The sequence below is a fragment of the Penaeus chinensis genome, chromosome 5, assembly GCF_019202785.1.
Source record: "Penaeus chinensis breed Huanghai No. 1 chromosome 5, ASM1920278v2, whole genome shotgun sequence".
NCBI classification, from domain to species: domain Eukaryota; kingdom Metazoa; phylum Arthropoda; class Malacostraca; order Decapoda; family Penaeidae; genus Penaeus; species Penaeus chinensis.
Genome location: NC_061823.1, coordinates 21021082 through 21027324, shown reverse-complemented (window position 1 = coordinate 21027324; position 6243 = coordinate 21021082).

Genomic DNA, 6243 nt, shown 5'->3' with positions numbered 1-6243 from the left:
ATGAAGAGTGAAGAGAGATTGAGATGAGAGGGAGGAAGGAGAAAGAGATGAGAGGAGGTGAGAAGAATGAGAGAGAGAGTTTGATAGAGGAGGAAGGAGAGAGAGGAGGAGAGAGAGAAGAGAGAGAAGAGAGAGGGAGAGAATGACGTGGAGGGGAGATGAGAGACAGAACGGAGAGAGAGAGAGAGAGGAGAGAAGAGAGAGAGAGAGAAGAGAGAGAGGAGATTGAGAGAGGATGAAGAGATGATGAGAGAGAGAGAAGAGAGAAAGAGAGGAGAGCTTAATGAGAAGAGAAGATGTGAGAAGATGAGAGAGAGAAGAGAGAGAGAGAGGAGTGAGAGAAGAGAGGAAGAGGAGTGAGAGAGGAGAGAGAGTGAGAGAGAGAGAGAGAGAAGAGAAAGAGGAAGAGAGGAGAGATGAGAGGAGACTGAGGGAGGAGGAGGAGAGAGAGAGGGAAGAGCGGAGAGAGGAGAAGAGAGGAGAGAGAAGAGAGAGAGAGTGAGAGAGAAGAGAAGGAGAGAGGAGAGAGAGAAAGAGAGAGGGGAGAGAGAGAGAGAGGGATGAGAGGGAGGAGAGAGGAGGGAGAAGAGAGAGGAGAGAGGAGAGATTGAGAGGGAGAGTGAGAGAGAGGAGAGAGAGGAGGAGAGTGAGAGGATGGAGAAGAGGGAGAAGAGAGGAGGAGAGAGAGAAGAGGTAGGAGATGAATGAGAGAGAGAGAGGAGAGGAGAGAGATGAGAGAGGAGAAGTGAGGAGATGAGAAGAGAAGGGAGGAGAGGGAAGAGAGAGAGAGAGGAGAGGGAGAGAGAGGAAGGGGGAGAGAAGGAGAGAGAGAGAGAGAGAAGAGAGAGACGAAGGGAGAGAGAGGAGAGAGAGAGGGAGAGAAGAGAGAGAGAGAGGGAGAGAAGAGAGGAGAAGGGGGAGAAGAGAGGAGAAGAGAAGGTGAGGAGAAGAGGAGAGAGGGGAGATGAGAGGGAGAGGAGAGAGAGAGAGAGAGAGGAGGAGAAGAGGAAGGAGGAGATGAGAGAAGAGTAGAGAAGATGAGAGGGAGGATGAGGAGAGTAAGAGAGAGGAGAGAGAGAGGAGAGAGAAGAGGGAGAGGGAGAATGAGAGAGTGAGAGAGAGTGAGAGGGGAGGAAAAGAGAGAGGGAGAGAGAGGAGAAGAGAGAGAGAGGAGAGAGCAGAAGGAGAGAGAGAGAGGAGGAGAAGGAGGTGAGATGAGGAAGGAAGGATAGAGAGGGAGATGAGAAGAGAGGAGAGAGAAGAGGAGAGAGAGAGAGAGGAGATATGGAGACGAGAGAGATGGAGGAGAGGGAAGAGAGAGAGAGGGAGAGGAGGAGAGAGAGGAGAGGAGGGAGAGAGATCGGAGAGGAGAGGAGAGAGAAGACGGAGGATGGGAGAGAGGACGAGAAGAGAGAGAGTAGATGAGAGAAGGAGAGAGGGGGAGAGAGAGGAGGAGAGGGAAGAGAGAGAGAGAGGGAGGAGGAGAGGAGAGGGAGAGTGAGAGAAAGAGAGAGAGGAGAGGAGGAGGACGAGGGGAGATGAGAGGAGGGAGAGAGGAGAAGGGAGAGAGGAAGAAGGAGATGGGGGGAGAGGAGAGGAGAGGGGGAGGAGAGGATGGGAGAGAGAAGAGAGAGGAGAGAAGAGGAAAGGAGAGTGAGAGATGAGAGAGGAGGAGAGGAGAGATGGAAGAGAGGAGAAAGAGAGGGGGAGTAGGAGGGGGGGGAAGAGGAGAGGGAGAGAGAGAGATGAGTGAGAGGAGAAGAGGGAGGAGAGAGGAGAGGACGAGGAAGAGAGGAGAGAGAGGGACAAATGGAGGGGAAGGAGAGGGGAGAGAAGGGAAGGAGGAGAGGGAAAGAGGAGGGAGAGAGATACGGGAGCTGAGGAGAGAGAGAGGAGAGAGAGAGGAAGGAGAGGAGGGAGAGAAGGAGAAGAGAGGAGGGGAGGGGAGAGAAGAGGAGAGAGGGGGAGAGGGAGGGACGGAGGAAGAAGAGAGAAGAGAGACGGAGAGAGAGGGGAGACGATGGGGGGAAAAAGAAAAAGAGAGAGAGGAGGAGAGAGGGAGACGAGAGAGAGAGAGAGGAGATGAGAGAGAAGAGGAGAGGTGAGAGAGGGAGAGAGAGAGAGAGGAGAGGAGAGAGGGAGAGAGAGGAGGAGAGGAGGAGAGAGGAGAGAGGGAGAGAGAGGAGGAGGTGGAGGAGGGAGAGGAGGATGAGAGAGAGGAGAGGAGGGGAGAGAGGAGAGAGAGAGAGAGAGAGAGAGAGGAGAGGGAGAGATGAGAGGATGAGGAGGAGAGAGAGGGAGAGAGAGGAGAGGGAGGAGAGAGAGGAGGAGGAGAGAGAGGAGATGAAGAGAGAGAGACGAGGGAGAGGAGAGAGAGAGAGAGAGGAGAGATGGATGAGAGGAGAGAGAGGAGAGAGGAGGGGAGACGGAGGAGAGAGAGAGAGAGGAGAGAGGAGGAGAGAGAGAGGGAAGGAGAGAGAGAGGAAGAGGAGAGAGGAGGGGAGAGAGGAGGAGAGGAGGAGAGAGAGAGGAGAGATGGAGAGAGGAGAGGAGAGAGAGAGGAGAGGAGAGAGGAGAGGAGGGAGAGAGAGGAGAGAGAGGAGAGAGAGGAGAGGAGAGAGAGAGGAGGAGAAGAGGGAGAGAGGGAGGAGGAGAGAGAGAGGAAGAGAGAGAGGAGGAGAAGAGTGGAGAGAGAGAGAGAGAGGAGGGAGAGATGGAGAGAGAGAGGAGAGAGAGATGGAGAGAGAGGGAGAGAGGAGAGTGGAGAGGAGAGGAGGAGGAGAGGAGAGGAGAGAGAGAGAGAGAGGAGAGGAGAGAGAGGAGTGGGGAGAGGAGGGAGGAGAGAGAGGAGAGGAGAGAGAGAAGGAGAATGGAGAGGAGAGGAGAGAGAGAGAGGAGAGGAGGAGTGAGAGAGAGAGGAGAGAGAGAGGAGAGGAGGGAGAGAGAGGAAGAGAGAGAAAGAGGAGAGGGAGAGGAAGGAGAGGAAGGGAGAGGAAGAGAGAGAGAGGAGAGAAGAAGAGAAGAGAGAAAGGAGAGGAGAGAGAGTGGAGAGAGTGAGGAGAGGAGGAGGGAGAGAAGAGAGAGAGGAGAGGAGAGAGAGGAAGAGAGGAGAGGAGAGATGAGAGAGGGAGAGGAGAAGAGGAGGAAGAGTGGAGAGAGAGAGAGAGGAGAGAGAGAAGAAGAGGGGGGGAGAGAGAAGAGGGAGGAATGATAGAGAGAGAAGAGGAAGAGAGAGGGAAGGGAGAGAGGAGAGAGAGAGGGGAGAAGAAAGAGAGGAGAACGAGAGAGAGTGAGGAGGAGAGAGAGGAAAGGAGATGAGAAGAGGAGGAGAAGGAGAGAAGAGAGAAGAGAGGAGAGAGTGAGGAGAGAGAGAGGAGAGATGAGAGAGGAGGAGGAGAGAGAGAAGAGGGGAAGAGGGAGGAGAATAGAGAGAGAGGGGGAGGAGGAGGGAGGAGAGAGAGAGAGAGGAGAGAGGAGAGAGAGAGGAGAAGAGGGAGAGAGAGGAGGAGGGAGGAGAGAGAGAGGGGAGGGAGAGAGAGAGAGGAGAGGAGAGGAGAGGTGCAGAGAGAGAGAGAGGAGAGAGAGGAAGGAGAGGAGGGAGAGTGAGAGAGAGAGAGGGAGGAGAGAGGAGAGAGAGAGCGAGAGAGAGAGGAGAGAGGAGAGGAAGAGAGAGAGATGAGAGAGAGGAGAGGGATGCGAAGAAGAGTGAGAGAGGAGAGAGAGAGGAGGAGAGGAGAGAGAGAGAGAGAGAGGAGAGAGTGAGAGAGAGAGGAGAGAGGAGAGAGGAGAGAGTGAGAGAGAGGAAGAGACGGGAGAAGAGAGAGAGAGAGAGAGAGAGAGAGAGGAGAGAGAGGAGAGGAGAGAGGAGAGAGAGAGAGGAGGAGAGAGAAGAGGAGAGCGAAGAGAAGAGAGAAGGAGGAGAGAGGAGAGAGAGAGAGGAGCGAGAGAGGAGAGAGAGAGAGAGAGAAGAGGAGAGGAGGGAGAGGAGAGAAGAGGGAGAGAGAGAGAAAAATGAAGAGAGAAGAGAGAGATGGGAGGGGAGAGAGAGAGAGGAGAGAGCGAGAAGAGAGCGAGGAGAGAGAAGAGGAGAGAAGAGGAGAGAGGGGGAGAGGAGAGAGAGGAGAGAGAGATGAGAGGAGAGAGGAGAGGAGGAGGAGAGAGAGGAGAAGGGAGAGAGAGAGAAGGAGGAGGAGAGAGGGAGAGAGAGAGAGGGAGAGAGAGGAGAGAGAGAAGAGAGAGATGAGGAGAGAGAAGAGAGGAGAGAGAGGAGAGAGGGAGAGAGGGAGAGGAGAGAGGAGGAGAAAAGAGAGAGAAGGAGAGAGAGGAGAGAAAGAGGGAGGAGAGAGGGAGAGGAGAGGGAAAGAGAGAGAGGAGAGATGAGAGAGAGAGGGGAGAGGAAGAGGGAAGAGAGGAGAGGAGGGAGGAAGAGAGAGAGGAGATGAGGGACAGAGATGAGAGGAGAGAGAGGTGAGAGGGAGAGAGAAGAGAGAGAGGGAGATTGAGAGTGAGAGAGAGAGAGGGAGGAGAGAGAGGAGAAGAGAGGAGAGGAGAGGGAGCGAGAGAGAGAGAGGAGAGAGATGGAGAGAGAGATGAGGAAGGAGAAGAGTTGAGAGAGAGAGGGGAGAGGAGGAGAGGAGAGAGAGTGGAAGAGAGAGAGGAGAGGAGAGAGAGTGGAGGAGAGAGAGAAGAGAGAGAGAGAGAGAGAGGAGAGGAGAGAGAGGGAGAGAGAGAGAGGAGAGAGGAAGAGGAGAGAGAGAGAGGGTGAGAGAGAGAGAGAGGAGAGAGAGGAGAGGAGAGAGAGAGAGGAGAAAGAGAGAGGAGAGGAGGGAGAGAGAGAGGGAGGAGAGAGGAGAGGAGAGGAGAGAGAGAGAGAGGTGAGAAAGAAGAGAGAGAGAGGAGAGGGAGGAGGAGAGAGAGTACCAAACTAGTATCACAAAATTACCTCCTCACACTCTCTACCTTTTCACGGACATGAAAGAGAAAAGAAGAGAGAGAGAGAGAGAGAGAGAGACGGAGAGAGAGAGAGAGATGAGGAGAGAGAGAGAGATGGAGAGAATAGAGAGATGAGTAATCGTGAGGATAGAGAGTGAGATGAGAGAGAGATGAGAGAGAGGTAGAGAGAGAGGAGAGAGAATGTGGACAGAGAGTGGTCAGAGAGAGGACAGAGAGAGAACAGTGAGAAAAGAGAGAGAGACAGCGGAGTGAGTAGAGAGAGGAGAACAGAGAGAGAAAAGGGTGGGGGGTGGGGGGAGAAAAGAAAGAAGGAAGAGAAAAAGGAAAAAAGATTTGCTCTAATCTAAACGTCAAAATTACAATAGTTGAGTATCTTTGGGTTAATTTTTATTTAATTCTTTTAAAATAAAATTACCCAACTAAAATTATCAAGCAAAGAAATATACTCAGTCTGAGAGAAAGTCATTTATGCAATAAATTAAGTGAAAGGAATGCTAATGGATTGCTCTTCAAGATCTTAGAACTGCAAATGTACAACCTCAAGGATGAACACCTACATTAAAAGTTCCTCAAGCTCCCTCGTGATTCTGGTGTTAAGTGGAGGTCGTGGTAGATGAGTGCAGTGTGCAGTTGTACTCAATTTCCTGGCAAAGCTTTGCCCCAGCCCTCGATCTTGTCATAGGCATCTTGGCCACTGGCAATTCCCCCCACACCAATATTTGAAACAGATCTGCATTGGAAGGCCAAAATAAGGATTAAAAAACAATTAATGCAAGTTGTGAAATATTTGTCTAGTAGAATTAAAATCTAATTTTGATGAATCTATCTGAGAAACAATATTTGGAAAATAAATAATTATTGGGAATTATTTTTTTTATATATAATATTGTGGGGTATACATAACAATTTTTAAAAAAATCTCTGAACTAAAAGAAAAAAACGAAGAAAATAAATATAGAAAAAAGAAAAAACAGAGTGTACTTGAAAACCAGTCAATGAACAAATTCGCAAAAAAAGGAAAAAGGTAAATTCAAGAAAAGATAAAAAAAAGAGCAAATCCGAAGACAATTACCTTCTAATAATTTGATACATGTCTTTGATTGATGGTGGCTAGTGCCCTTAGAGGACAGTCCACTCAGCCCCCGTCATCCTATCATAAGCACTCTGCAGGTGTATGTGGCCGAGGAAATGGTTCAACTTTTGTGTTGCTTATAATAAGCCCGTTCACTTGTCGCTGTGAATGTTTTAGTTGGCCTCTGAAGGCTTATTTCTTCATATTAATTACCTTTT